The sequence below is a fragment of the Diadema setosum genome, chromosome 5 (assembly GCF_964275005.1).
Source record: "Diadema setosum chromosome 5, eeDiaSeto1, whole genome shotgun sequence".
Classification (NCBI taxonomy): domain Eukaryota; kingdom Metazoa; phylum Echinodermata; class Echinoidea; order Diadematoida; family Diadematidae; genus Diadema; species Diadema setosum.
Window position 1 is genome coordinate 10,169,207 of NC_092689.1, and position 10,172 is coordinate 10,179,378.

Below are 10,172 nucleotides of genomic sequence, written 5' to 3' on the forward strand. Positions count from 1 at the left end.
ACTCCCTGTGCGACAGGTATAAACTGTATGACTCTCAAAACTCGTTTGGCATCCCACGGATGGTCTTAGTCCACACCTGCCATTCACAGCAGAGATTATACGCGTGTAATGTGCGACAGCCTTAGAATGTTCCTTCTGAATCGCGCGGGAAGAGAAAGAATTGAAAAAGTCGCGATGGAAGAAATGGGACGACTTCCCTTTCGAAGGGGGCGCAAGAAACCCCCACTGGAAAGAACCTCTGGCGTCCTTGGCACAACACGATGGTAACCGAATCTCGTCTCCCTGTCTCTGTCGGGGAAAAGCTGGTGAAAATGTTTACCCTCAACGTCAACCCCATCTTCGTATCAAATCGATCATCTCCCTCCTTCCTGCATATTTCCATGTCGTTAGCATGTCATTCTGCAAGAGCTGTCGCGTGTTCCTGCCAGGTGCTAAAACCGAAAGGAATTTTCAATAAAACAATCAGACACTCAAGCAAGGGGGAAAGACGGGGAGGGGTGGGGGCGCTCTGGTATTGAACGGGTATTAAATTGCTCCTTTAAAATCCTCAACAGAGTGAGCTTTAAGAAGTCGCTTTTTTGAGAGAGAGACATCCATTACTTTGCTCATATCTAGAGGCAAATGTATTGTGCGGGCGATGTAAATCATTATGGTAATGTGATAATTCTTCGTATTAGTCGCCTTTTTGCGTAGATGTTTTTATCTTTTGTTAAACAGAACGCATTAATTCAAGGAAGCGAGAAAACGACGTAAACAGTAAAGTGAGTAGTATCCATTCCACCTGTGATAGACCAGTACACCAGTATTCCTATTCATGTGCTATTCTTAGAGCTTTCTTGCCTTATGTTTGTTATCTTGCACCTGTTGCTTTTCGAGTTCGGAAAACAACAACCACACGATAACATCGGACATACATATTACTAGTTCGAATCCTTTTGTGTGTGTGTGTGTGTGTGTGTGTGTGTGCGTGTGTGTGTGTGTGTGTGTGTGTGTGTGTATGTGTGTGTGTGTGTGTTGTTACTACCATCGAAACTAATGCTGAAGTAAGCTTTTTGGTTATTATGGGACACCGCAGGGATTACTTTTTTCCTATAATAATAATCATTAATTATTGCTGACTTAATTGATGTCACGACATGCAACATTCCGGCCGCCTCTTATTTCTGACTCGTGACAACTATAGTTTGACTCCAGCTCATAGTAATTAGCAATGTAAAACCATTATCTTCTAGCTCCTACGTAAATATTTGTGTTTTTACAATGTCATTCCAAACATTCAAAAGAAGAATCTGACGACGTTAAAGGGTGAAGATTAGTCTGCTATTTCACGCATTATCGGACTGAAATAGGCTCTTCCGTTAGTAAAGAGAAAGTCGGAAGCTAACGAGTGGAGTAGAATTAAATGTTTTTTCATAGTCTACGATTTTATAGGGCTTGAGTCTGCTACATTGCATAAGGTCATTTGGATGATTTTGATATCAGAGCATATTTTTCCCCTGTTCGGATTACTACATCGCGCGCAGTTCCTCGTCATAACAGTAAATACTATAGCAATCAAAAAACCCTCATCGGTTCTTATTGCATTGACGAACGTCGTTTACTAGACATGGCCCGAATTCACGAAGGTGGTACAAATGAAACCATGGTTTAAACCATGGACAAAAACCATGGAGCGCCAAGTGTCGCACGGATTATTTCGTTGCGAAATTGGTCATTGCGTCGACAAAATGACCGTTTCATTTACGAAATTATCATTTCGTGGACGAAATGTTCATTTAGTTACAAAATGTTGTCATTTCATTACAAAATAATCATTTCATCGACGAAATTGATATTGATATACTGTACTAAAAGCCTATGTTATATTTTTGGAACTCACATCCTACAAGCTTTGCTTTTTAGTGGGTTCCTCATATTACACGTCAATTATACGTCCTCATACATTTGTACAATTTTGTTTCAAACTGATCATTGTGCTAAAAACATTTCTTTTTCAAAATCAAATGGAATATAAAACTTGTATGAAATGTGGAATATGGAACATGAATTTAAAAAAATGACTGATTTCGTAACGAAATATTTCATGCGACACTTGGCGCTCCATGGTTTTTGTCCATGGTTTAAAGGATTTCATTTGTACCACCTTCGTGAATTCGGGCCATTAATGAGATTAAAAATACATGAGCTGTTGTTTCGCCTGTGTTTGACATTGAAACGTAGATTCGTTGTCGCTATGAATTCCTGAGCTTGGATCAGAGCGCCATACGTGAAATGCCATCCCAGTGGCAAATTTACTCCCATGAATACTTAGTAAAGTAAAATCAACAAAAAGAAGATTCATTATTAATTCCGAGCAGTACTCGTTCTCTCACTGTTACTTATACCAAACAATGAAGCTCCGGTTACCACGATGAATTATATCGATTGCAAAGAAGATTATTGTGTATACCTTTCAAGAGGACGCACATTTCACACTCAAACTCGGGTATGAAACATAAAAAGAACACTTATGTAAGCATTGAAGTAATGTCTATACAGAATACTAATGAAGGGGATTCGACGCTTGTGGTTCGAACGTGTGTTTTTGTTTTCTCGGCCAAGGAATATCGAACGGCGCAAAATAAAAACGGCATCTGCCTTTTAACTGCCGACGGGGTTACCTGACCCCGATTAGCCGTGCGTGTGGAATACAGGAGGCGGGAAAAGGACCAAGAAATCCTGTTTTGAATATTGTGACGTCATATCGGTTGGAGCCGTACTCCTTCAGCGCGGCCATAGATTGATGATTTGAAAGGTCTTGTGTTTGTTTTAGGACGCCTGAATAATTGATACATGACATTTGCATGAAACTCGCAACTTCAGCCAAATCGGAGCCAAGCGGTTATTGCCACGTATCCATCATCCGCTGTCACATTGCGCCGTTTGGTATATATAAATATAGAAATTCCAGAAAATGCAATGTCTTGTGTATTTGCATAAATCATATTTTCCATAGAAACGGGTTGAGTGATTGATTCGCCGGGGATGTAAACATAGATGTTTATTTGAATGTAACCCCCATCCCCTTCGTACTACGTTATCTTTCACACTCAGCAAGAAGATGCATGTGCGCCGCGAAATTTCCGAGATTTACTGGATTTATTGTTTTCCTGAGGCAACATCGTCTGCATGATTCTATTGCGAATCTCACTATGCTTGCATGATGATTTCATGCGCAGTGTTCTTTGATTAGTTAGTATGTCTATGGACGTGGAGTTATTGGGAAGCGCATTTCGATTTGTCATTCCTCAACACTCTAAAGACTAGGCAAAAACTTGTTTGTTCTTGGCTACGTGTTTCATGTGCATTTCAAGTGAGAGTATATAAGTGGAGGTTTCCCTAACAGAGAATATTAAACTGTTTAAGACTGTTTGGGTGTGTTAGATAATGATTTCTTTATTGCTGAGAATTCTGAGCAAAAAAAAATCACCATTGTCAATCCTCTCCCCCCCCCCCAAAAAAAAAAAAGAAGAAAGAGAAGGGAAGGGATGTCAGTCGAAATGAAAACAAGCTGCATGTGGTTTGTAAGGCTCTTCAAATCACAATCACAGGAAAAAGATTTTATTTCATTACAGGACCTGTTCTATAACACCCTTACCCTCCTCTCTTCAGTATGTAGTTTTCTAAATCTTAAAATACAATAATCCTTCTACCACAAATGAAATATTCAAAGAGTTCAAGGAGCGTTCGTTTTTTGTTTTTTTGTTTTTTGTTTTGTTTTTTTTTTTTTGACATCCGCCTGGGTTTAATATCGCGAACCAGGTGCAGTACTGACCAGGTGTCAATCAGAGTATAGCTTTCAATTATTACTAAGAAAGTTTCCATGTTGGCAGCTGGTATAAACAACGATCCGATTGAAATACCAAAGTTGTTGCTAACCTGAACTATTGCAACCTCCACCCAATACCAGCCACTTTACACAAGACGATCTACGTTCTCAACGGAAACCTCATGATTATTAGCTCATAAAATTACTCGAGCTAACCTGTTGATTCCCCCAGACTTCATAGTCATCACTATTGTCCGATAGAAATGTGGAAAACATTGCAATGCTGCTTTGCAATTCCTTGAATTCGGTTGATAAATTGCATGAGGGTATTGACGAGTTTGCAAAAAGTCACAGAGACCGTCTTTATATAGATGCATGAAATACCATGTGCTTACAAAAGCAGCAACAAATTAGATGGTGCAGTACTTCTTTTTCTTCTTGAGCTCGTAGGTCCTACGGTGTGGTGAAGGTTTTTTGTTGAAGTTGTCCTTGCATTTCCGGCGCCAACGCAAGAGGGTTTTTTTTTTTTCCGGAGCTATAGTGAAGGTCAATGCCACCTCCTTTGCCCGTCGCCTCAAACGATGCGGACATTCCCTCCATTGAGCGTATCGTATTCGTGATCAGACGACGCACTTAAAAGATTATGCGCGCTTACGCACGTTTTAGCCCGTCTCACAGAATACCTCCATTTACACCCGTGCTTGCCGCGCGGATTTAGGCGAGCAAATTGTGCTGCTTTTTCTCGCGGGAAATGTATCCCCGTGGGCTGCACACGCGCATAATTCAAGACAGACTGGTTTAATCTTCACTTCGGTCTTTTTTCCCCAGTTTCCCTGACGGTATTATGCAAGTCTTTGCTGTTTTTCGAATTTAACACAGGAGGTTCTTGCTCTAAAAAGAGAGTATAATAAGACCCGTGTATGCCATTCGTCTGTGGAATCGTCAAGTTAGCCGAATCAAGCGGTCACGTGACTTCACAAAGGTAATCCAATAACTGTGAAAATCTTGGGAGAAGCGCTTTCAAACCTTTTTGTCACCTTGTTCTTAATGTGGTTTAGAGTGACAGTGGCTGAAGGAATCATTTTCAGCGAAGGGATAGGTGGAGAGAAATGACCATGTTTAGGATTGCAAACTTCTGTTCTGTAAAACAAGGAAACAACAATCAGAAATCAAGTTTGTATGTGTGTTGGATTGTGTCTGTGTGTTGCACGCGAGGACCTGAATGTTGTATTTGAGTTAATTTGATGTAATGCACTTCAGCATTCTGCATGCTGATTTTCACGAACTCCCATGCATCGGTTTAACATTTACGAAACGACATCGGCATCATGATTTGATTAGCACTTACATATAATGGATGATACGATACTCTAGGCAGAGGTTTAGTTTCCAGCAAAATCCCCCCCCCCCCTTCCCCAACTATATCGATGGACCACTTGCGGCTGAGGGGAAAAAAAAACTTAGTAGAGATACAAACAAGGGTTGATGCGACATTAACAATGGACATGATGCACATAGATTCCCTCACACGCACGATACACAGCGTATATCAGTCATACATTTTTCAATAGTGTATCAGTTAGATTAGGTAGATGTACTGTGTAAATCTGCTGCGTCGTCTCACCTCCCTGCCAAAACCTAGAGTAATCTACATGGTGTGGTACCACCCCCAGCTCTGTGTCTGGAGTGGCAATTAATATTTGTAGCTTTGCAGAGTTTTATAGGCACTGTATTGAACCACCTCCGCTTGGGAGGGGAAGAATATGGTTTTCAAATTATGCTGTCAAGAGACACAGCTTCCGAGTACTCAAAAAAGGTGAGTGACTTCTGAGCGTTCGTTTAAATAAGAGGTGTCGTGATGACTTGGAGTTGATGAACTTGCGCGTATAGAACAACAAGAACAACAAAGTAATTCGTCCGTTGCATCACTTATTTTTTTTTTCGTGGCGTCCGCGAAATCTATGGAAGGAAATTGAACACCTGTTCGCCTGCTCCCGCCCCGAGGGGCTTTGCGCTTGACTTTCATGAAAACACCTTGACAAATCGTTTTCATGCGTCGGCTGGATTCGCTTCGGGCAATCCGACAACAGAATAGGCACAAACAAGCAGAAGCAAACACGGACTATTTTTGTTAAAAGGGAGAAGTCAAATGCTTCATTATCAGTGATTACAATCGTTACGAGAGAGGCAGGAGGGAGCTCCCGCTATCAGCGATGAAAAGGTGAGGTGTATAGCTCGCGTTTCTACTTTGGGATCGATGCGAAAGCAAATAGCAGTTCTTGTAAGACTTAAGCACTTACTTCCGTCCATTAAATGTTTCCATGATTTTTTTTTTCTTCGTCTATTAGTTATCGTTCATCTGATGATCGTTGGCACTATGTTCTATTGATCAATCGATGACTTTGCCTAATATCCTATCTTCATGCCGTATCGCTGAATGGCCTTCCTCTTTACCATCATCCTAATATTGAAGACAGCATCATCAATCGATGATAACTGATTTCAGTCACCGTAATACAGTGGATTTTCTTCTACATTGTATACATTCCACCATCGCGCCCTCAACTACATTTACTGCTACTACAGCTTGCACTACTCGCTTTGTACCTCAATTTATCAATTGCCACCCTGAATCTACTGCTATTCGTTCTATTTCTGCTTCGGCCACAATCAATCAATCAATCAATCAATCAATCAATCAATCAATCAATCAATCAATCAATCAATCAATCAATCAATCAATCAATCGATCGATCGATCGATCAATATATATATATATATATATATATATATATATATATATATATATATATATATATATATATATATATATCTTATTATTAGTGTATACAAATGAAATATGAAATATTATTTAGGATATAAGTGCGTTTGTCCGTCAATAATTTTACGCAAGTAATACACCCCTGACTGAATTGATTTCGGACATAAAAAGAAAAAAAAAAGAAAAAGAAAAAAGAGAAGTAGAATTTACTGTAGAATAGAAGGACTAGGAGAACAGAAGATGACATCCTGATCCTCTACTGCTCTCTATTGAGAAAGATATGTATAATTAGAGGCAAAATGTTGACAATAGTCGCGATTACTTATGTGCCTATAGTGAACTTATTTTTTATATAATACATTCACATGTCCTCCAACATCTCGTTTGATTGAAGAATACATCGTCAACTTAGAGGGCTTTAATATGATACAACTTATAATTATTATGAGAGCGGAACTCGCTGGTGCGTCAAATGAGGAATGAGTATGTAAACAAATTAATGAACAGGGGTGTATAATGAATAGGCATTTAATGAAGAAGAGTTAACGCGTTAACTTCGTAGTCTACAGCTGCCTAATCGTCACTCAATTACGATTATGGTGATATGATATTTGGATGCATCCTTTTTGCCTTTTGACAATGAATATGTCGAAATAATGCCACTACACAGTTCAGTGAAGATCAATGTGTTGCAGTGATGCAAAGTGCATCTTGGCAAGCTTTACAAACACGACAGTGTCAACCGACAATAGAAGCATGCACATCGCGCCACCCACCTTGCACTGTTGTGGCATATAATAGCACCATTATTGTGGACTCAGTATATCTTAAAAGCGCATTTCCAATAGCTATACGAGATAGGTTCACTTGTCTCTCCTCTACGTGAACACAAATCTACTCTCAATGTCTTTTTTAACATGAAATCGACGAGGGACATTTTCCCCATGGCATCGTATACATTTGTGTTCTCTAATCTCTGAACAGAGATTACCAATACATGCAGGAGAAGGGGTTTAAGTTGATAGATCATGAACCAAAACATGGTCTGATGATCAGCTCACATTTTTCTCGCGTACCAGTCAATGGAAAAGTTGTGAGGTGATGACATCATTACATCAGCGTGAGTTACTCAATGTGATGTAGTCGCGACCAATATCATTCCCGTGAAAAGAAAAGAACATTCTGAACTCAACAGCTTTCATTTTCATCATGTCCGATTTTACGCTTTAAGCAGATACTCCTCCCCCGCAAATCGGTCTGAGCAAACACTGTAATGACTGTCATTAAAAAGAAAAGTGCATTCTTACTTTAATGAATGCAGTAGCTTTTCAAAGACATGTTCTTTCTTTATCGTTTACTCAGAATAATCAGATCTGTGTAAGTCCTTGGGAAGACAAAATATTGCAGCCGAGTGGAAGAACACACGTGAGAGATCTTTAACAGGTGTTATACTATCTACTCCTCGACGACCTGGCAGAGCGTCTTGTTGGTGAAACGACGATCATGGGTAAGTTTGCGTTAGATAGCATGGCATATCCATGGGATTCAATACCTGTTATCATGTTTATAGAGTATACGAAAGTCATTGAAGAACAGTAACTGGTCCCTCCTTTCTTCTTCGTGATTCGGTATAGGGAGGTATACCTCTATTACCAAGCAGAGTCTGTTGAATGGATAATGTATACGTTACAATAAATATGTGTGTCTCTGTGTGAATGTATGTCTGCGTATTATGTTGGCAACGTTTAGTGTCTCCTTTTTTTTTATAGTGTTTTTGTTTAGTGTTTCCTTTTGTGCCGTTTTGTTTTGCTTTCTTTTGTTTAGTACTTTTCGTGCTTGTGTATAATAACTTATATGTGCATGTTCACCAGGTTTTACAGATTGAGATCAGATTGCTCCTATCAGATTTTAGTCATTGCCTTTGTAACTGGTTCCTCTCGCTGTAGCAAGTGTCTTCCAAAGCGATACGTTTGTTGTTGTTGATGTTGATGATGTTGTTATTGTCGTCGTCGTCGTCGTCGTCGTCGTCCTTGTTGTTGTTGTTGTTGTTGTTGTTGTTGTTGTTGCACTCACTATATAGGAGAAGGAATTTTTGCGACGTAATCAGAGATGTCCATCCCCGGACATTGTGGTTTTGTCGGCCCATTAAGAAAACTCTAGTAAAATTAATCCACGGCCATACTTTTCGTTTGTCGGGCGTGAGCCATTAACGTATCAAAGCTATGATGATATTTTAAACACATTGGTATTTATACTTCAACCAACCCATACGCTACGCAAACACAATAATGATGAAGACATGATACGCTGTACCAACGCAAGTACAATCTTAACATTCTGTTTGCTAATACTGCTTACATTATCATCAACGAGAATACGGACTCGCAAACATACGCACATAGACATATCTACTCCAATATAAACCAGCGTGCCCATACAAATTACGCTCATCTCCAAGACAGACAAAAAAAAGAAGATAAACAGAGCAGATGTCATCCTTTTAAAAATGTCTGTAATTGGGGCGCATGTACTACTGTAAACAAAAGCCAAATACTCGTCATTCTAAAGCCTATCCCCGAAAGGCGGGGAGTCACTGACTACTAAAAGCCTCACATGAATGAACACTGGGTATCGAAACGACCCCCAAAGTGCACTAACATCAGACTTCCATGTAATATTGATATTAACGTATGGGATATTACACGGAGGATCCTCCAAATTCCTCGCTTTATTCAATTTAGCATCCACGCACATTAAGCGAGTGTATTGCTCGTTCGTCAGGGCCAGTCGAGCCTAAAAGACGAGTAGTCGCGCTGAACAGACTCGATTTTACGACGTGTATATAGGACCGTGAAAGGTCGTTTAAACATGAAATGAAAATGCATCAACCGAAATTCAGTGCTGTATTTGCTCGTTCCAACTTTTCATAATGTTGATCTTCCATATTTCCATCAAGCGTTACATGCACTTATAATGTGGTATTCAAAGTGTCAAGCGATTTTCATTGCAATCTAGCGGAAAAGCAGCAGCATGTATATGGATGAAATTATTCTGTGTTCCTAAATTTTATCATCGAAGCCGATCTGAAAGGGCAAAACATATGCCCTGTATTTTAGGCTATGTTTGTGATTAAATGGAATTTTCTTTAAAATCGCGCGCTTATTCGACTTTAATTCCCAGATAATGTGATAACCATTATGGCACGTAATCTATTCAGTCTGGCCTTCTCGCCCCTGTACAGCGATTACGAGTGTTATTTTTCAATGTGAGTACCACCAGAAAGTAACTATTCATGGGAGAATTCGGGAGATTTGCACCCAACTTTCGTAACCAATGTGCTGATAAGATGCCGACACGTGACTAACTAGTACAGTATATCAAGATTAGACCCCCCCCCCCCCGAATAAAGGGCCAACGAAGCAAACTGCAATTTTGCCATAAGCTATCAGATTATCTTCTTGAAAATCCAACACATCAACTGATATTAATCATTGCAATGTCACTTTTAAAACACCGCCGCTTATAGGATTACTATATACATTTAGAATATTTGTGGAAAATATCGCATGGAGCCAAATAGTA

General features: G+C 39.6%; 1 protein-coding gene across 1 annotated transcript in view; it reads left to right on the forward strand.

Annotated features, from left to right (window-relative positions):
- Positions 1–8,019: 8,019 nt before the first annotated feature.
- The window catches only part of LOC140229072 (phosphatidylinositol phosphatase PTPRQ-like), a 93,367-nt gene continuing 91,214 nt past the window's right edge, over positions 8,020–10,172 (forward strand). Inside the window, exon 1 of the mRNA XM_072309332.1 lies at positions 8,020–8,097. The gene's annotated coding sequence lies outside the window, so the exon portion shown is untranslated. The remainder of the gene's footprint in view (positions 8,098–10,172) is intronic.